Consider the following 22,539-nt stretch of genomic DNA (forward strand, 5'->3'; position numbering starts at 1 on the left):
ATACAGTCAGATCAACACTACTTTAATTACCATTATAAACTGCAAGAATTAAGCTTGTAATTCACCCTTTAGAGTCAAATTTCTGTATTTGTCTAAAAAGTATTTAAAGATCAACTGCTATTTTTAAATAAAATACAACGTTATTTCTTAGTTTCGAGTATGAAAGCAGTAAGTAATTTTCTGTGGCACTTAATGGAGATACACCATGGACAATTTGAGCCCAATGATCCACTAAAAACAGCCAATGAAAATTCACAGATATTCATGAAGTAAGTGAAGAACTGAAATCTTGATTAATTACTCTGCTGAAACCTACACACAATTATTCTCACAGTTTAACAAACCATTTTTCCCATAAGCAATGTATATAGTTGATGCCTGTTTGCATTTTATGGCTTTACAACCTTCTGTAATCACATTTGCTGCCACAGAATTTGACTGTTTCATCCTAGGCATCATCAACTGTAATTAGTCTGCATCAAATATTTTGGCAAGTGGGGAAGGACATGTCATTTAGTTTAATCTCGTATTAGGGAAGGAGCCAGTTCTGAAAATAAAACATATACACTTTAATAAACATAATATTAAATTTATTAGCCATTAGGCTAAATCAAAGCAAAAGACCATTCAGGCTTAGAAGTAGTGTGGGTCCTCCAGCTAAAGCCCTGGGGCTTAGACACAGGCAACAAAGACTAGAAAAAAAAACATGTCAATTCACTTTGTCCATTAGATAGTTGTTAGTGTTACTGTGGAATAACCAAGTGACTCATTCTCAGCTCTAAGTTGTCAAGTTTCTACTTGAAAAGTAAAAAGCTTGTTCTCTTCTTCAGTTTATTCATCCTGTGTAAAAGAGCAGCTGTCTCCCAAGACTGAAACAAACACAGAAGCATTTGCAAGCACATACAAGTTAAACTAGAAAAGTGAAGAGTGATTAAACACCTTCAGAGCTCACACTTATTTTAAAGGTTTCTTAAAGTTTAAAATAGCAGAAAATCAGTCTGTTTGAAAGTTTCAGTAAGTTCAGTTCAAGTTATGTCTACTTACCTGGCCTGCAGTCAGGAGTGGACACAACATTCATTCAACAGGAGAAAGCAAGAAGGGGTGAGGAGACAAAAAAAAAAAAAAGCACCAACACAAGGGGAGCACTCTATTACTAGTCATTTCCCCATAAACCCCTCCTAGTTATTGAGTGGTCAGAAGACAACTTGTTGATAAGCACCCGATAGCTTAATTCTGTGACCCTCAGTCAGGCAAAAATCACAGAGACCACGTGAAAAGAATTCTTAAAGATATTTAAATACACCTATATTTCAGCAGCAGTTACTGACATTTAAGAGGAAGATAGCACGTTTAGACAAATGCAAACGAATTTTAATCAGATAAAATCCTGACATTTTCATATGCAGGTAGATGATTTCCCCTTTCCCTTTGAATATTCTCTATAACTTTACTATATGGCAGTAAAAGCTCAATATACTAAAGTCTTCCCAGTATGATTGACAGTCTTTCCTTAAGCAATAAAAATATATTTACGTAACAAAACTATTCCCATAGAATCTGTTTCAGTTTTAGGTTTCTCTCACATTTTGAACATGTTCTCATTACAGCTCTAAGAATGTACTGTTTGGAGACCAAAACACACAAACATCAACACCATTAGTTCCTTTAAACAGTTAGGTATGTGAAGACGTTACATCTGCATGATGTATATTTCATGTCCCAACATGTCAAATGAGCCAATTATCCCATCTAACAGACCCTGTTAAACTAAGAAACCATTTTATATCTTTTCCAGATCACATGCTGATTTACTTGAGACATAATGCTGACACCTACACTGAATGATTTATTAGTTACATAAGGGAACATGCACTATGTTTTGCAAGACTAAATATGAGTTGGGAAAGCAGCAACTCCTAGGCATTTTCCTGCCTCTTTTTTTGACTCACTGTATGTGAACATCAAGATTTTCATGTAAAGCTTCCAAGAGACATCGATAATTTTCAGTTCTTCACACTGTTGGTTCCCAAATGGAAGTCAAAACAAAGTGACCATGTTCAAAATACCAGCTTGTGGGTGACTTAACATTGGTAGAAAAGCTATTTAATATGGTACCTTTCCCTACTAGCATGTAGTGATTAACTAAAGATCAACTACCAGTTTACTACGCATCAAGAGTAGCTTTGTCATTGATCTTAAAATGTCACCCTCTTGATAGATCAGCTTTTCCTGCTACACTAATACATCCCAATACTGCAATTAATAAACCTAGGTATAACGTTTAAAAAAAAAACAGAAATAAGTTCCTATAATATAATGGAAGGGGGATCATTTATGTGCTGTTTCTAACGTATTCAAAACGACCTGCTCAAGTATGTATAGCTTATATTCTCCTGTGCAATTGCTTCTTCCTACAAGTACAATGTAAATAACTAAATAAATAAAATAAAATAAAATAAATACAACAAATTCAGCTGATTAACTTCACCACAATTATACAACAAATTCAGCTGATTAACTTCACCACAATTACACACAAATACTCCCAAAGGAATATAATACCCTCTCTTACTAGTGTTCGCTCTGTTTTATAAATCTCTTTAACTAGATCACTGTCTCCTCTTCAGTATTATATCCATTTTCTACTCTCAAGTGGATGCTCTGTTCCTTTTCATCAACTGATCATCCACTAATGCTCAGGTCACCACCCTGGTCTAGTGAGTGAAACCAATTACCTTTTCCTGAAATTCTGTCTTCGTGCTTGAGAACCATCTGTTTTTAAATCCTTTCCCATAGCACATGCCCTGACCTTGGAATCACAGTTTCTGCCAGCTGTTCCCCTGTTACTTTGAAGATCACAGTAATGTTTTTAAGCTGCTTCCATAATGCAACATTAGACACTTGATTATTAGGTTTTCTTATATTTGCAGTCCTTCTCAGAACACAAACTCACTGTACAGTTGAATGCAGTTCATCCATTAGTCCCCTGAGAAAACAGCCATTGGTTTACGATTTTCAACTTACTATCAATTTCACATCAGTTTGCACTATAGAAATTCAAACCTATTGTTCCAAAAAACATACACAAGCAATCAAAGCACTCATTTTCCCCACTGTCTACAGAAAATTATCTATGTTATGGTGTCTCAAAGCCACAGAATTTATGTATTTCTTGTTGCTACACAATCTTCAAATTAAAAAGCTGAGATAGCAAGCAAACAGTGAAAATGCCTACAGAAACGCAAACATTTTTTTGAATCTTCCACTACTCCAGTTAACTTTGTAGCTTAATTTGTCAATTTTAACCAATTATATGCAGTTTTAAATTAACTAAAGTTGTCAAAGCAGCAGGTTGTACTAGTTTAACTAAATTTTAAAACTGGATTTCAATAATGTAAGTGTCATTGGTGAGCACAGACATAGCCTTAGAATAAAACTATTAAGCTAAATTTTACTGAGACCTTTTTCTTGAAGAATTTATTAAGTATACTGAAGGCAGGATTCTATGCTTAATGTGTTTAGTTTTATATTCCAATCACTTGGATGGTACTGAATGAATGTCTTAAAGGAGGAATCCAAATATTCCTGTTGAGGCTTTAAAGGAAAAGCCAAACAACTCTTCTATTAAGCAGTTGGGTGCACTCCAGAGAAGACATTTTAATGAAGCAGAACAATTATACGAGACCTGCAGATGTAGACTCTGACAGGGTAGAGCTAAGTCTTAAGGAAACGTAATGCCTGTCAAAAGCCAAGAAAAGTCACGAATTTTCTTTCAAGCATCGCAGTGAATTATTAGCTAGGGCTATGTGACTTAACTAAGCCAAATGCATCCCCAGTGGACTGGCATTAAAATCAATGCAATTATGCCAAGGAGGGATATGGCTCATTTCTTTTCTTGTATCAATAAAAAGGATGAACTCAAAGTCAGCAGTTCCTGACCAGTTTTTTTCTTTGCCAAAAGTGTAATAACAAAATAGTGTTCTGCAGAACTCCAGGTAAATTCAATTCATTAGTAGAGGGTCTATATACAAACAAGGGGGCAAGGAGGAGGACCCAGGGAACTACAATCCAGTTAGCCTCACCTCCATCCCTGGAAAGGTGATGGAACAGCTCATCCTGGAGCCCACTTCTAAGCATGTGGAGGACAAGAAAGCGATCAGGAGTAGTCAGCATGGATTCACCAAAGGGAAATCATGCTTGACCAACGTGATAGCCTTCTCTGATGGAATGACTGGCTGGGGAGATGAGGGCAGAGCAGTGGCTGTTGTCTGCCTGGACTTCAGCAAGGCTTTTGACACTGTCTCCCATCACATCCTCCTAGGTAAGCTCAGGAAGTGTGGGCTAGATGAGTGGACGGTGAGAACTGGCTGAATGGCAGAGCTCAAAGGCTTGCGATCTATGGCACAGAGTCAAGTTGGAGGCCTGTAGGTAGCGGTGTCCCCCAGGGGTCAGTCCTGGGTCCAGTCTTGTTCAATATATTCATCAATGACCTGGAGGAAGGGACAGAGTGCACCCTCAGCAAGTTTGCTGATGATACTAAACTGGGGGGAGAGGCTAGGCTGACACACCGGAAGACTGTGCTGCCATTGAGAGGGACCTGGACAGGCTGGAGAGCTGGGCAGAGAGGAACCTCATGAAGTTCCACAAAGGCAAGTGCAAGGTCCTGCCCCTAGGGAGAAATAATCCCATGCAGCAGTACAGGCTGGGAGCTGACCTGCTGGAAAGTAGCTCTGCCGAGAAGGACCTGGGAGTCCTGGTGGACAACAAGTTAAGCATGAGGCAGCAGTGTGCCCTTGTGGCCAAGAAGGCCAATGGTCTCCTGGGGTGCATTAGGCAGAGGGTTGCCAGCAGGTGGAGGGAGGTGATCCTGCCCCTCTCCTCAGCCCTAGTGAGGCCTCACCTTGAGTGCTGTGTCCAATTCTGGGCTCCCCAGTACAAGAGAGACATGGCGCTACTGGAGAGAGTCCAGCGGAGGGCTAGGAAGATGATGAGGGGGCTGGAGCACCTCTCCTATGAAGAAAGACTGCAAGAGCTGGGCCTGTTCAGCCTGGAGAAGAGAACCTGATCTGCGGGGGGAATCTGATCAATGTGTACAAGTATCTGAAGGGGAAGTGTCAAGAGGATGAGGCCAGACTCTTTTCAGTGGTGCCCAGCAACAGGACAAGAGGCAACAGGCAGAAACTGAACCACAGGAAGTTCCATCTGAACCTGAGGAAAAATTTCTTGACTGTGAGGGTGGACTGAGCACTGGAACAGGTTGCCCGGAGAGGTAGTGAAGTCTCCTTCGCTGGAGAGATTCAAAACCCGTCTGGATGTGATCCTGGGCAATGTGCTCTAGAGGACCCTGCTTGAGCAGGGGGGTTGGACTAGATGACCTCCAGAGGTCCCTTCCAACCTCAACCATCTGCGATTCTGAGATTCTATGAACAGAAAAGTTAGTATAGAATTCACTTTAATCTTTTTAGTGCTGCAGGCCAGAAGTCAGTTTTGGGGCAGCATCACAGTTTAATCACCCTCTATTTCCACAGCCTATAGGAGTAAACACTTGGGCAGAGACAGGCAAAGCAGAAAGTAAAAGGGCAATATAATATCCTATGGAGAGATAAGACGGTCCAAACCATGAACAAGACCACTTGATCAATTACATTTTGAGACAGCTACTCATTTCTCTCTAAACAGTACATATTCACCAACATCAGCAGAGTTACTCCTGACATCTCGCATAAGGGTCAGGGCTGTTGCATGAAAAGCATTTTAGAGCTGCACAAAACAGATTTGTTTGTCACTGCTGATTTTACAGAAATGTATTGTAGTATTCCTAAAAGGGTTAAATGATCACTCATCCTAGTGCTTACTCTAAAAGTGCATTATTTCTTGGACAGTCAGCAAGAATACTAGTTTTATATGTTTTTTTTTTTAATTGCTCTTGATTCCAATTCAAATTTCAGGCTGGAGATCCATTCATGCTGATTTCATAACCTGAGGTGTGAACAAAGAGACAATTGTTTTGAAGGACCTTGATTTCTGCATGTCTGATGTGTATTGATATTTCCCATATGAGTCTACAAAATATATAAACATAAGGACAGTTCTGCTGATCCTGATATCCCTTAATGAAACAGCAGCAGCATACAAACAAAATGGAAAGCCAGAAGGAATGACAGTTGAGCAATATTATGTCTGCTAAAGAGAGAAATTCTGCGGAGAGAAAAGAATTCAATTAATTTGAATTCTTTGTTTCTCTTGACTTCTAGTTTTCAGTCCTGGAAATGATCCTGTAATAGCCACTGACTTAAATCCAGGTAACTTTTTCCCCCTTTACCTGCTTGCCCAATTATGCATCACTATTATGTGTGTGCTTCTGTCTCTTCATCTAACTATATCTGATTGTGGTCTGAACAACCGAGATACCAGGAAGAAATGATTTGGTTTGCATTTGACAGTTTAGCACAATCCTTTTTCATTGAATCTACAGAGATCTAGTGTCATATCTGTGAGTTTAACCATACACTGGAAAAAAAAATCCCTTATCTTCCTCACTGGGCTTTAAAGCAGCAACTTTTTCAACTTATAGTGATTCCAAAAGACTCAACAATCTTTTGCTAAGGAAACACAAGACAGTAACCTTTATCAATCCCCAGCCCTCTGTTCAGACAGGTTTTTTAGCTATTTGCCTGTCTCAATAGAGTATTAGAGGCACAGTTTGCAGCACCACAATCTCAGCTTCACCTTTGTAATCAGTGCATCACTGAAGCAGTCCTGTTTTTATGCGTATTTAAAACTATACAGAATCAAATATCTACATTCCTTTGTGATCTCTTTGATGGTCTTTGTAGACAACCATAAATAAGGAACAGCTGAACAAACAGCTACACTTCTGATCCGAAGTTTGACACATTTTATATGTAAGAACCAAGTATACTGTTGATGATAGAAGGCATTCCTGGAAGAAGAATATTGATCTCAATCCACTGTTCAAATTCTGGGACCCATCTCCAGGTTGCAGTGTGGTTATAAATTGGGACAATAAATTGGATATTGGGACTACATAGGGAAGGAGAGGGAATATGTCAGTCCAGAGCCAGCCCACTACTCTATAGGTTTAAGTGGCACAGGTGCTCCTAGGATAATTCTATCCTACAACCAGCTGAGGACCCTAAGACAACTGGCAACTTTAGAAAATCTCCTGCATCATACAGGGCAGTCTCCTCACCAGTGTGGGTGGTACAGAAAGAGTGTTATTATAGAACCACTATCATATGCTTATAATTCAGGATGGAAAAACATGCAAGGGTATGCCTGAAAGTAGAGAATCCTACACAGTCTAATGTCATGGTACCCTGAGGACGCGCCAAAGATGGCAATATACCACAAGCCGTGGTATCTCCTTGAAAGATCTTCCAAAGTAATCTCAGTGGTAGCTTAGACTAATCGTCAGTAATGTTACATGATACAGATAGGGAAGCGGTCACTTTGTATATGCAATGAGCTCTGAGCTGACTTCAGATCTGGGTTGTAATAGATAATTCAATGAAGCTGCCACATCACTGTTCAATGGCAGTCAGAAAAGCAAACTGAAACTGAAGACGATCATAACATCATTATGCCGTTCATGGTGGACTCACATCTTAAACACTATTAATTTCTGTTCTCACTGTCTTAAAAAAAAATAAAATAGAACAAGAAAAAAATACAGAGAAGGGTGATAAAGTTGACCAAAGCTATGAAATAGTTTTGTATTAGGATCAGCAAGGACTCCTCAGCCTTCAAGATGGACTATTGAGGGAGAATTTTGATAGAAGTCTAAAAAATCATGAGTGGCATGAAAAAAAAAAAAAAAGGTACCAAACACAGACAGATGGCAGGTTCCAAACAAACAAAAGAAGATGGTTCTTCAATTATAAGAGCTCGGTCTATGCTCAGCATCTTGAGTAAATCCCAGAGAAAACTGTGCAGCAATGAAAGAATCAAGTAAAGCATAAATGAGTTCAACGGGGAATCATAGATCAGTAAAATGAGGAGGATTCCTTTAAAAAATAGGTCATATTACTTTGCAATATTAATCCTCCTCTAAGTATAGGTTGCTTTATCTACATTCTGTTTTCTTTCATTGAAAATGCCTTCAAGTATCATGAATTATTTTATGCTGAATAAGTAACACATTTGTGTCTAAGTCCAAACAGCAAAAATGAGCTCGAGTTCAGGACTGGAAGATTTTCTCATAGCTCCTGAAACACCGAAAATGTAAATAGAATATCTATATACATGTAATACACGCTTGTGTGTGCATTTGTGTGTGTAGACAGAGAGAGAGAGAAACACACACGCTACATAGGGAGTTACTGATGAAACAGAATAAATGGGTCACGTGGTGTTTTTTAAAAGTCTATCACTGTGAAAATACATGCACACTAATGGGATATAAAAACAGGTTCTCAGTAAGTAGGTCATGCAGCATTTTTATAGCCTATTAGAATATACACACGCATACTAATGGAATACAAGACCGACTTCTGTAAGAGTAAGAAGATTAGAGAGACCAAAAAATCCTTTGACATGGACAGGGTCTGAGGGATTGCTGTATTAGACAGCTGTATATATTTGTCAGGGATAATCTATTTCCTTAAATATTTCTGCCTCTTTTCCTACTGAGTTGTTTGGAACAGTCTTGGGGGGAATTGTGCTTTCCTGTTAGCCCACAGCAATAAAAATATAGCTCAATTTTAAAACTGCATGTTACAAAGCAATTGTGCCTCTAGAGAGCTTTACATTAAGTGGTCCAAAGTCTGGGAAAAGGAAGCTAGAAGATGACATAAACAAAACTAAGCACAAGGTCACATTTAAAGCTACCATTAGCACTCCTCCTTTATAATTTTCTTGGCAGACTAATTAAGCTTAGTTTTAAAGATATGCTAATAGGCATAAGATTTATATATAAAAAATATATATATCAATATAAAGATGCAAAACCTTGCAACTAAAATATAAACATCTTTCTGTACTTTTATTTAATCTAAGAATACGAAATATTTTAAGTGCTCAAACTGAGCACTTTAATTTATGTTTATGTTAATATATTTTAACCCTACCAGACAAGTTCATCCTATTCATTTCTACTCCTTCTAAAAGTGATTTTTCAACAAAAGCAAGAGATGAAGCAAGAGAGTCCTGAGACATGAAAGTCCAGCTTCATTTCAAGATGGACAATATGTATCTCAAAAGTGAACTTAATGTGTACATCCAACTAGTTTAAGCTTTATACATTTGACGATGGCTGCACTGTGATCATAATTACCCAAACACCAAGATACATTCACAGCTTGAGTCCACTTACAATATTTAGGTGTAAGTTTTGTGTCTTGGTCTTGCAGAAGTAGGGTTTTTTTTCTTTTTAAAGTAGGCTGTTCTGAATACGAGGAATAATTATTATGTGATTTTCTTCATCCTTCAACACAGGAGGCTTGAAGGAAGCCCCCGCTTTCTTCAATATGAGAAGCACAAATTCCTTTAAGAATGACAGTACATTGCAACCTGTCATTCATATGATGTTAATGTCTGCAAGGTAATATATCCGTATCTTTCCAGACACTTGATGGCCTAACTGCTGCTTTGAATTGGATGCATTTGTAAATACGTTCTGTACAGATCCCATGATGTCTGCCTGACTGCACTGATAGACAACTAATAAAAGAATGCTTAAAAGTATGAGTTAGAGCTAGATGTGAATGGCTTTTGGAATTGCCTATGACAGGATCAAAAAAACAACCAAATCATGGGGAGCAAAATCAGAAGGAAAAAAAAAGCCAAAAATTCCATCATTATTGGTTCTTTTTTTTATTTTAATCCAATACTGTTTCAGATTGTTCTCTCATCCTGACACTCTTGCTCACCTCCATTCCAGCTACTACCGTTAACCTCACAGCATAGCCACACAACTGGAACCTACTGTGGGAATCATATGCTCAATCTTTCAGTTACTCATCAGAGTGATGTAAGTAACAGAGATCATCTTGCAAGCAGAAGAAGAAAAGGATAATCAGCAACAGATTTCAACGGCAGCCACTACATTTCCAAGGAAAAAGAAAACTAACTGTTCACAAATGAGAGCTAAGATCAGCTAAAAGCTAAGGTGTGAAGTTTCTAATCACAAAGGTTTGAGGCTGACACCCTCCCAATAGACTGTAACAACCCTCATTCATTCAGTATACTTTTATTCCCTTCCTTGGCTAGTTCTATGGCATGAAACACATGGCATGAACCTAGCACAAAATAGACTGTAACAGAGAAATCCAGTGAAGATCCTCACTGAAAGATTTCCAAGGAGAAAGAATGAGAGAGTAGAAGTTAAATTTTTCTTCTTTGGGAAGAGAAAGTTGGAAAGTGGTGGCATCTCCCAATTATATTATTAATACTGAATGTTTATTGAAAAAACACATGAACATGGCCATTAAAAATGAGAAGTAGTAGCTTTAGTTTTCCATTGCAAAGAACAAATCAGCAGACTATCTGAAAAGTTAAGATGGCAATTACGTTTTCCTACTGCTAGCTCTTCCTGCTTGCAAAATTCCTTTTCATCTTGTTAGGCTTAAATAATTCTGTATTTTAAAATATTTCCAAGTTCATCATTTCAAGAAAATAGTTGATTCAATCAATATATGTCAAAACAACTCAATTTTTGATAACAGAAAAATTTTTCATAAGCGCGTGTCACAGACCATTTGCAATGGTTAGATGTTACAATGAATTTAAAGTTTTACCATTATCTTTGTCAAAATGTGTTGCTAAGTCAGAACTTAGAACTGGAAAAGTCACTCGGCTCAGAATGAATTTTCAAGTGACCTGCCTTCTGACTGCTATTACAAGTACTTCCAGATACTGCCTCCCAACTTAAGTTTGCAATTAAAATCTGATTTCCAGAATGAAATTAATTTTTCTGTTCTGAAGTTTATAATTCACTTGTATAGCACTAGTCTTATTTTTAGTTATATTTCAGTTTACTTCATGGACATTTGATTAGAAAACATCTCAGAACAGACCTGCATCCCAGCCACTCTACCAACTTCTGTGTACATAAATATAGCAAGCCATAAAATCAGATCCTTTTCACCAGTTTTAAATCCTATCTCACCATTGCCACCCTTGGAACATGACTTACTGCTACCGGACTGCATGTGAATGCTTTCCTGCTCATTATGCAGTCTGCTCTGCTGCACAGCAGTATCTGTTCTGTTCCCAGACATCAGAAAAGTTGTTAGTCTCCATACATCCGCAAAAGCCCTCATACTTCCACCACTTCTGTTGTAAGCCAACCAGGAACCACTGAGATGCTAGATCAGGAGAGACAAAGCCAGCTATGACCCTTCACTTCTGCCAACTCCCCAAGCCTTTGCTCTTTGAGGAGCGCTTCAAAACCTGGCTAGGCCTCAATGTCTCAAAAACTAGATTTGAAGGAGCAAGTTCAATGCAATACTATGCTAAACCAAGGAAGTTCTTTACTAGCATTCATTAATCCACAAGTCAGAACTAATTCAAAGATGAGATTTTTTCCTCTTACTTGTTGTCATGAACTCTCTCAGATCCCAAGTTTTCATGCTGTTTTGTGTCACAGGCTCAGATACAAGCTAAAAAAAATGTGACTGCCTTTTAAGAAGCCGTTCCACCAGTAAACCACTAAATCCCCTACAGTCTCCCCAAGGGGCTTCATTTGTGTCTAATGCAACCCAGGGTGGTGGGTAAGGGATTTGTGTTATTTCCTGCCACCCTTTTTCCCTGACGGCAAGGGAACTTGCTCCTCTTTCCAGGATAACCACAAAACAGCTTTGGCTTTCCCTTCTACCCAGAGCTCAGGGGGTCCCATTTCCTTTGTCTCCTAGAGCTCTCCCCTTCTCTTCTGCGTGGAGAACAGAAATAGAGAACGCTTTGGCTTACCAGGGTCCCAGTGATAAAGAGCAGGTGGCTGTCTCTTCCTCTCTCTCATCTTCTTGCTGGCAGTTTCTCTCCAGACACTGATTTCCCCCTCTCTCGGGGTACGTCTCAGCCGCCTGTTGCATCCCGCACGCCACCCGACGTCTTATGGGACACCCCGCATCCCCCCAAGTCTGGCGGCAGACCTGCTGACACCTTCTCCTGTATCAGCTCCTGAATAAGGCCAAAAAGATTTAATGTTTTAGACGGAGGAAACTCGGAGGGGCTAGGGAAGGCCAAACAGAACTCAAAAAGTTTTTGTCGACAGCCCGCTGTCCTCCTGTTTTAGCCAGCCCAGTGACTGAGCAGCTGCCCTGGAAGAGCCAGGGTCCCCTGCAAGGCTGGAGGCTCCCGGGGCGGAGCAGCCACACCCCACCACTTCCAGAACCTTCTCCCCCACAGGGTGCTGCCGCACCATGAGGCGGCTGTCACCCCACCGCCCCACAACCGGGCTCCCCTCACCCCACCGCCCCTCAGCGGGGCTGCCCCAACGCTCCCTTCCCAGGCCCACAGCAGCAGCTGTCTCCCATTTTTCTCATTGTAGCCCAGCTGTGGATGGTTATTAGGCCATCCGTCCTCCCTGTCTAAGCTGCACACGTTTCATGGCCAGAAGCCAAAGGAAAGAATCCAAATGCGTTTGCTCTGGGTGTATTTTTTGGCTTTTGCATTCTGAATTTTAACAAGCTTGATAATACTCTTTACTACTCTGACGTGATTTAATGAGGTTGCATGAATGTCACAAAGACAATTAACCATTTATATTTCTTTAGCATAAACAAATGGATCTTGCTTCCAATATAAACTATGTCTCCTTGGTCTGATTCGTGTTCTCTCCCCTGTCACATGAAAAACATCATTTCTAGTTAGGAATAGCAGGGACCAGCGGGCGTAGCACGGAAATTAAAGCAAGGAAATATCAGGCAGTTCAGTTTTAGAAGTTCAGATAGTACATGAAGACAAGCAGAAAATACTGGAAACAAACAAAAAAAAAATCAGATCATGTAGAAAGATTTATATGAGTAAAATATGTGCATACTATCAAATAATATTGATCTGGTAATGTCACTTGTACGATTGTTTATAAGTTTTAAAATACCCACGGACCATTCAGACACCTCTGTGATAGTCACCCTAAGTAAATAATTGCATGTTAGGGAAAATTTTCCTCAGCAAGTAACCCATTAATAATTGAAGGGCCAGTAGTGTGAAGGGAGCAAGATGGTATCTGAAATAAGAAAATTTATAGACTACATCCAAAATCCAAAATATATTGCCAGAATTTGGCGACCTGCATCCACATTTGGGGTCGGTTTGAGCTATTCTCACCAATCATGGAGAAGATTTAACATAATTACACAAAGCCATAACACACAACATGCCATTCTTTATAAATAAAGCAAACGTATTCTGTTCTGCACCATAAGAGATGTTTTCACTTACTGCTTGTCAGCCTTACAATTTCTCCTGCAAGCTTTATTTCGATAGAATTTCCAAAGTAAATCACTTCACAAGGGCTCTTGACTTTCAGCAGCTATAAAAAATAAGTCTTAATGTTGGCAGGAAACAGAGCAGGCTGTTTTCATCGAAAATGACCTTCTCAGTTCTTATGCCTTCACCCTGAACAGCTTGCCTTAGGAATCAAAGGATATGAATGTCCACTCAAATATTTCTTTTGAATTTATACTTTGGTTTTGCTCTGACACAAAGGTTTTGACATGCCAAGCATTACCAATTCTCACGGTACTTCTGGCTCTAAGGAATGCAGAAATAACCCAGGAAACAGTAATACTCTATTAACATGCAAAACATCATTTCAAGCTTCACAGTAAGCTGTCTGCATGGGCTGCTGCTGAACAGCAGCTAAGGTAATATATGGGCAGCCTGTCAAATACTATCAAAGTTGGAGCTGATCTGAAATAAAATAAAGTTGTCTGAAAACACCATCAAGCATTTTGCATGGTATTCTGTACTGCCTGTAGCTTCTGCAGAACTATCTTTCAGCGTGAATTGTGCAATGAAAGAGCAGTAAGTACTCCAGGAGCCAGGGAGCCTGGATGCACAAATTTGCTTTTTCACACTGCAGGAGTAGAACAAATTCCTCTAAGAAAACAATTTGTATTGAAATCTCTTTAGATGAACCTTATGGAGTCTTCTTCCCTCACCCTATGAGTTTTCCTGCAAACTGGACAATTTAAACAGGACAACAATAAAAGCTTTTGCTTTCCTTTCTGAATTGTAGACTTTCTTTCTAGCCTTGCACATGCACTGCCCGAAGGTGACCCTGAGGCTCAGCAACAACAGATGAACAGCACTTACCTCTCACGGATGTATTTTACAAACACAGCAGAAACGTAGTTCCTGTAGGCAACATCTGTCAGACTCATTAAGCAATTACACTCATTTCTTAACAAAGAGGTATATAAGAACTCTTATTGCAATAGCACGTGTAAAAATAAAAACTATTCTTACAGATGCGCTGTGTTACCACATAATACCCCTTTTTGTAGGCTACTGCACTGAAAACTAGTTAAAAAGCTATTACTTATTAGACTTCTGACAGATTCTCTCAACATCAAATAACATCTCCAAGATATTACCGTAACTTACCCTATCCCTCAGCAGTTTTTCATTAGGCTTTGTTTGGGGTTTTTGATCTGACCTGAAAACAACCATCTATTTTTGGCAAATGTGATTGTCTACACGCATATAATGCTGAAATCCTTGCCAAGAGTAAGATACAATAAGGTAAATACAATAAGTGAAAGTTAGGCCTGAGAGGAGAATGAAACGAAACACTAAAAAAATGCAAAAAGAAAAGAGCAACCATTTTTAACCCATGCAGTTTTCCAGACTCCTAGTCATGTACCAACCAAACCTCTACACAGTACTATGCTATTCTTAGGAAAAGGCAGAGGGGAGAAAGCGGGGATTGGGTTTCAGTTTGGGGAGGGCAGTGGAATACTAGTTTATTTTTTAATTAAATAACACTTGAGAAACACAAGGTTAAATTCTAGGAAATACTCTGTTGTTCAAAAAATCTAAAATGTTGATGAATTTTTGCAAAAATTATGATTTCTACAAAGACTTGCTGTATCAGCACAAATGCTCATTTCACTGTGTCTCTGAAGTTCTTTGCTGGGAATGATTACATTTCTCTTAAAGTTGGATTAAGCGATTATGAGTGCAAAAATATGCAAGGGCCAAGCTTATTCTTAATAACAGCTTCTCACTGACCTCATTAATTCAATAAACAAAATATAAACAACCTTAACTCTCCACTTCATATATATATATATAGATATAGATATAGATATATAATTTCGCTCAAGGAGGTATTCTGCTTGGGTGCCCGTCAATCTAGTTCCTCAGTAGAAAAATACATGCCAAAGAGCCTAATTCACAACAATCACTCCGTCACAGGAAAATTCCACACACATTTTGTGAAACAGAAAGATAACAGAGTTGGAATATGACAGCTCAAATTCACTTTAATAAGTGCAAATGCGGGGCATAAGAACTTGACACATCATTTTACAAACAAAGCAGCTTTCACGCTATGTGCAACATTGAAAGAACATTTGTATTTTAAATAGCACACTGAGAAATAAATGAAAAAGAAAAGATGCAAACTGACTGCAACGGAAATTGGTCATGAGGAGAGTCCTAACAGAACTGCGTCACCTTTTGCTCAAATGCAAAATGAAAGTATAGTCATGCTGTCTTGCATAATGTCAAAGAATGATTTTAGAGAAAGTAACTAGGAATAATTGCTCTACTCTTCTGGTCACTCCTAGCTGAAGTGTTTACAGGTGTATGTGATGAATGATAATCTACCATCCTCACACCCTCGCAACAGAAAAATAGGCAGCATTTCTAACACATTATATTACAGTGTCAGAAAAAAACAGAATTTGAAGCTAGTCATTACACTTAACAGAACCACAAGCTCCAAATACTAGAGCAACTATCAGAGAGGCCCCAGCAGAAAAGCTGGCTGGCCAGGTGGAAGAAATTAGCCCAAAGCAAAAGCCTTTCAACAAAAACATGCATAAACAAAAGAGTTGTTCATTTGCTTATCAGCAATGGTGAAGAGGGGCTAGTAGGAAAAAGGCCGAAGGAAAGCCTTTCTCTGAAACAGGAAGGAAAAACAAGCATCAGTGATGACTGGGTTGTACCAACAGGAAATTTTTTAGTATATATATCAGAATCATTTGTTTTTATGAGAAAGCAGAAAAACAGAAGAGATCTGGCAAATTTGCAAAAAAATTCCAATGCCTTTATGTATCATGTTCAGATGAACATGATAAGTTCCAGTAAGCACTGGAGCGATCTCAGGGCACGGTCCTTGTCTTCTGCTCTGTTCACAAAAATTCACAAACATGCAAGACTATATGTTGTCAAATAAAAAGGAAATTTAAACTGCAATCTGAAATCAAAAACTGTATTTTAAAATCATTATCATGAACAATGCAGTAAGCTCAGTCGTTATGCTTCTGACCACCTGACATCAATTCTAGGCAAAAGCAGAGCATCAACACGAAAAAGTACCTAGTAGAGAGCCATTGTTGGTGTGCTTAAATTTAAATAAAGGATGCAAGTTTCGGAAACACCACAAAACAAAATGGAAATGACAACAGTAATTTTCACTATTTCCTCGTCTGTTGATCTTGCATGAATAATATTTAAGACTAGCATTGTTTAAATATGAATTGCAAGGCAAGTGAACATGCCAAGAAGTGGAGCTGTTATTTCCATGCTTTAAGATCTATTTAAAAATTAATTTGTTGCTCCTGACTAGATTTAATAGATGGGGCTCTCTCTAGATTTTCTTATGGCAGCACATCGTACATGTTGAAAACAGTCTGTAGTGCTTCATATGCTCTCATATAATCTGCAGATAGCTTGCTTTTGCTTTTCCACACAGAATCAATGAAAGTTTTTAAAAGACATTCAGAATATGTTTCTTGGCCTTTTTGATTTTGACCAGTTACCAATAGAAAGAAAACTGCTATGAATTTTGTAGGGTTTATATATTACTCTCAGAAAATGCCCGTTCATACTTTTGGTGTTTTCCTCAGTCTACCCTGCTGCTATGCAGGAATGGATAATAGCATGACACGGCTGTCTATGGTATGTTCACAATACACAGTGTAGTGCTATGCAGAGCTATCCAGCCCAGCTCTAATCAGCTCTTTCTGGCAAGAGAAGTATACCTGTATTTGCCTGGCTATTTACAGCCATCTCTCCTTGTAGGCCATATATGACTTTCCACTTTCAGGAGAAACAACATAAATTTTTAGCTATGAAATGCAAAAAAAAAGAAACAACCTAACATACAGAAAGCAGAAAGTCTGATTGCCATGTGTTTATGTTTTAGTCTGGGGAGAAAGTGCTTATGGCAATTATATGTGAAGACTGTACTGGAAAAAGTGGACAGTGATATGTTCCTCCTTTATCCTAACCCCTGCTTTAAAAAAAAAAAAATCAGAAAAAAAATCTTAAAGTCAGTTATTCAATTGCTTTAAAATAGTTTCAAGGAAGTTAATTCTCAATACCAAAAGAAATCAAGGCTTTGCTTTGGTCCAAACATTTCCTCAGCTCAGTGTACTGGCTATGTTTCAGTTAGCGTTTACTGTGAAAGAGAAATAACAGGTATACATGTGGTATATATACACATAAAAGGCTGACAATTAGTGCTAATGAATTGCACCAGAGCAGATAGCATCTTACTGTAGATCAGGTTCTCCAGAAGCTGTAAGACACAATCTTGTTTTAATTTGTTTCCTTCTTTCTGTTGGGGCAGTTTTACTTAACATACAGTCCTTCGTTTATGCTAAGATCAAGACGGGGTCTACTGCAACGCTATTAGAAACTCGTGGGGCATTCAATTTACAGTAACATGCATCAGCGGAATCTGTGTACGTGCTTACTGGTCCCACAAGCCTAAATCCTATTACTTTATCTCTCAGACCCTATTTTGGTCTTTTACTCCCTTCCTTTCTGACCCCAGAGGTATACCTTAAAACCAAACGCTGGGTTATGTTCTGCTTTCCAGTTCACTCTTGATCTTTATAGCCAAACTTCAATTTATCTTCATTTTTCCTGTGTAAAAGAACATCACAACCACAATGATTTAACACAAAAAAAAAAATCTCCTCTGTAATTGGCATTTATTTATTGCTGTTCTCAGAAGAGCCAGTGAATTTTCTCATTTTCAGGAATGCCTGAAGATCCCTATTAAAAACTTGGAGAGTTCATTTTACTTCTCCCCCAGTTCATCTCAGTATAAAATCGTAACACTCCTGTGACATTCTAGAACAAATATTTTAGATTCATTTAAAAAAAAAAAAAAGAAGAAGAAGAAAAGAGAAAGAAAAGGAGAAAGCGAGAGAAAGAGAGAGAGCGCGGATGAGGGAGAGAGCGAGGGAGAGAGCGCGAGAGCAAATAGCCATGCTCCACGGTATCAAAAAATCAAAGTGCATTTCCCAGGAAGTAACATGGCAACCACCATTAGCCAGGGTGTATGAGGGCAGACAAATGCAATCTATTCTTTGCTGCAAATCAACCAGCAGTCTCTCATAAGCAGATTTAAGACTTGATCAAAACTTAATCAAAACTCTCTATCTAACCACCTCTAAATTAGAGAGGAGTCAGACTGGAAGTATGTATTTGGCTTTCATCACTGTGGGTCGAATCAAAACCTCTGATATGAAACATCACTAGGGAACTGATTGTTCCTTAGTTTGGATAGGCCAGATAACCAGTACAGTCATACTGACGCTTCTGCAGAGCATCCGACCCCCACACTGAAATACTGTAATTCAAATGTTTATATAAAGACTCATGCGCACGTGCATGCACACATACACTTATGTAACAGTTTCATGGTTTGCTGATCTGTGAGATAATAAACAAAAGAAACTTGATGCTTGCATTTTTCTCAATTTTTCCTTCTTTCTCCTGCTTTTGTTTCAAAATAATAAGAACACTGGGGAAAAAAAACATTGTTATGGAGTTCAAAAAATATCTAACCAGTTTAGAAGTAACTTTGAGATAACTTTTCTCATTCATGCACATTTTATCCCAGATTTCCAGCTAACAAACCTGGACTACATTAAACTTCTTTAGTCTGGCTTCATGAGGTCCTCAAGATATTTTTCTGCCTTCCTAACCATATATTCTCCATTTTATATTCATACATTTGATTTTCTGGATGTATAACTTTGGAATAATCTGTATCAAATTGAATTTCCTTGATTTTAGAGTCTCTTCTCCAGTCAAAATCGTACTGAGTTCTGATCCGGCATTCCCAGCTCTTTGCAACTTCTCCAAAGTTAGTGTTATTTGCATGTTTTATAAATGTCTCCTCATTCACTGTATACCATCATCCAAGTCATTAAGAAAAATAATACATAGTTACACAGACCCAGGGCCCCAACCCTTCAGAAATTTTTCCAGTTAGACACAGATAATCTCTGAATCAAAAATTTTTCAGTGAGTTCCACATTCCCTTCATGATGTTTACATCTAGGCTTTATTTCTCCAGTCATGGAATGATAACCAAAGCTTTACTAAAGCCCAAGTGTGTCACATATACTGCTTCATCTTTATTCATTATGGCAATTAAACTATCTCAGAAAATGATTAGATTGGCTCAAGGTAATTAGCTCCTAACTGTTCCACGTGGTTTGTTTATTACTTTATCTTCTCCAAGTCTATATTCCTGCTAGTCTCAAATCTGACACCTGCCAGAGGCCCACAGATCTTCCTCACGGATACAGAAACTTTAGAAAGTTAAAATCTAGACCAATGGGGAGAAGAAATACTTAAAACTGATCATAGGTTTGTTTCAGAGTCCAGAAGTTTAAGCTGGGTCATGAATATTTCTTTAAGATCTCAGTTTTCTGAATATTATGTTTCCCAGTTTTCTGTCTCTCTAAGTTTACTCATGCTCTTCAAACTCATGAGCATAATCATTAAGAGTTCAGGAATTTCTTCAGCTACCTTTTTCTTAAGCATTGCAAGGAGAATTTAGTCAGACTTGCACATTTATCCCTGAAATATCCTATATGTTTCGTAGGTACATTGACCTAAATTACAGAATCACAGAATCGTTTAGGTTGGAAGGGACCTCTGGAGATCACCTAGTCCAACCCCCCTGCTCAAGCAGGGTCACCTGGAGCATGTTGCCCAGGATCACATCCAGACGGGTTTTGAATCTCTCCAGCGAAGGAGACTCCACTACCTCTCTGGGCAACCTGTGCCAATGCTCTGTCACCCTCACAGTCAAGAAGTTTTTTCTCAGGTTTAGGTGGAACTTCCTGTGGTTCAGTTTCTGCCCGTTGCCTCTTGTCCTGTTGCTGGGCACCACTGAAAAGAATCTGGCCTCATCCTCTTGACACTTCCCCTTCAGATACTTATACACGTTGATCAGATCGCCTCTCAGTCTTCTCTTCTCCAGGCTGAAGAGGCCCAGCTCTTGCAGTCTTTCTTCATAGGAGAGATTTCTATTTCCTTGTTAAAATTAATTTTTGTAGTACTGAGACACAATAAGCATTTTTGCAGAAAAGCTATTGAACTAAAATTTAGCCTTCTCTGAATCACAGAGTATTTATGCTCCTTCTGTGTAGTAGTGAAAATACACTTCCTTTGCTTCCTCTCATTTCTAGACCCTGTGCTTCTTGTCTTCTGTGGCACTTGTTAATTCAAACTCCTGTCCTGTTTCATCCCTACAGATTTGTTCTATTTCTTTGCATTCAGCCTCAGTAACATGTTCTTTTTCCCCATTTTGTATTATTTCTATTTCATTTTCAAATCATTGAAGAGCTTCTGATATGGCCATTATGTCTGTTTTCTATTTCACCTGCACACAGAGAGGTTGCGGTCGTGCGTGTAATGCAATCGCCCTCGGCAGTGGCACTCCTTTAGCCTTGCGATTGTCTGCCCAAGAAATCCTCCATATCAGTTCCTGGTATTTGTGGAAATCTGCTTCTCTGAAATCTGTTGTCCTTATTCTGATGATTCAATATCTTTTTTTCCTTAGAGAAGTGAACTCTTCCATAATCATTTCTTACCTGGTACTTTTGACTTGAGCTTCTTAGTTACTTCACTTCTGTTAATGGAAGCTGGTGTAAACTGGCTGCTCCAAGAGCTTTCTACAGCCCTTGAAACAAAGCCCCGAGCTTTCTAGGACCTTCCTCACTGTTAGTACTCATAACTAACTGTTAGCACTGTCAGTGCTAAAAACTGGGAAAGCTATTAATATTACAGTTCTAATAACAGTATTATCTGCATCCCTGCAGATATTACATTAATAAAATCATTGTATTCTTATAATTAATTATCATTTGTTAGTAAGATTAATATATAATAATTCTAATCTATTATATTATTATTACATAATAAAATACGTGTGATTATAATATAATAATTATATAATTAATAAGCTCAATGTTATAATTAGTAATATAATACTATATTGTTTTACTATTACCACATTTTTATATGGCAGAGTGAATTCATACAAAACAATTCTTAAAATCACTGAGGAAACAGTATTTACAATATCCTGCTCAATTAGCCCCAAACACAGTAGTATCTCTTCGCCTTGCGTAGAGACACCATTTTCAGTGTTTACAGTTTTCCTGATAGTGTGATACGTCCGCTATGGCTCATCACAGAACTCAGAGGAAATATATTCAGAATATCAGAACGTAATATACACACCCAATCTCCAAAAGCGAAAGAATTCCTCAGAGAAAAAACAAGTGTATATATATTTTCATTAGAATGTTGTATCTAGACTCCAGGATAAAAACATTCTTCATTAAAAAAGAGTAAATAGTTAAAGTTAGAATTCATGCTTCAGGACAAAGTAATCTTTGCAGTTTTGGAAAGATTTCAAGTATTGTCCCATATAATCACTTTACTGATTATTTTTTCTAAAATTTCTATGTTTCCATCCCCTTGTATTCTTTCTTTATAGCTCTCACTTGCAGGCTTTAACTAACACATGCTGAAATAAATTATAATAAAAATAAACTTTGTATTTTACTTCTTTCCAGCCAAGGAATTCTGGGAAATTAATTATTACTTTACACTCATAATAATCCTACAGTTTCTCTATATGCAATTTCAAATATACCAGTTAGAGATTAACAGAAGCCATAAAGATCTAATCTATTCAGTGCAAACTCTAATTCCACTAATCATTACGTGGAAAATAGGGTGTGATGTTTACTTGCTAGAGACAGCAATTATCAATTATACTGAAAACAAGTGCCTAAATAACTAAGGCATGGTTCTGCAATCAGTTGCATATACTGTCTTGATTTCCTAAGAAAATGAGGTTTATGCCATTAACTCTATTAACCTGTAATCTTTTCCCTCCCCCCCCCCCCACCTTTTTTTAACCTTTTAGCCAATTCCAAGCAAATCTGACAGAGGACTGACTATCTCAAAGGCAGACCTAGACCAGTCGCCCCTGCAGGAAGGGCAAGTAGAGGTCAGTACTGCATGAAGCAAGGGCAGCCAGTTGGCCAAACAGCATGTGCATAGCTCTGAATCCACCACAGC

Source organism: Struthio camelus, chromosome 12, assembly GCF_040807025.1.
Source record: "Struthio camelus isolate bStrCam1 chromosome 12, bStrCam1.hap1, whole genome shotgun sequence".
Classification (NCBI taxonomy): Eukaryota; Metazoa; Chordata; class Aves; order Struthioniformes; family Struthionidae; genus Struthio; species Struthio camelus.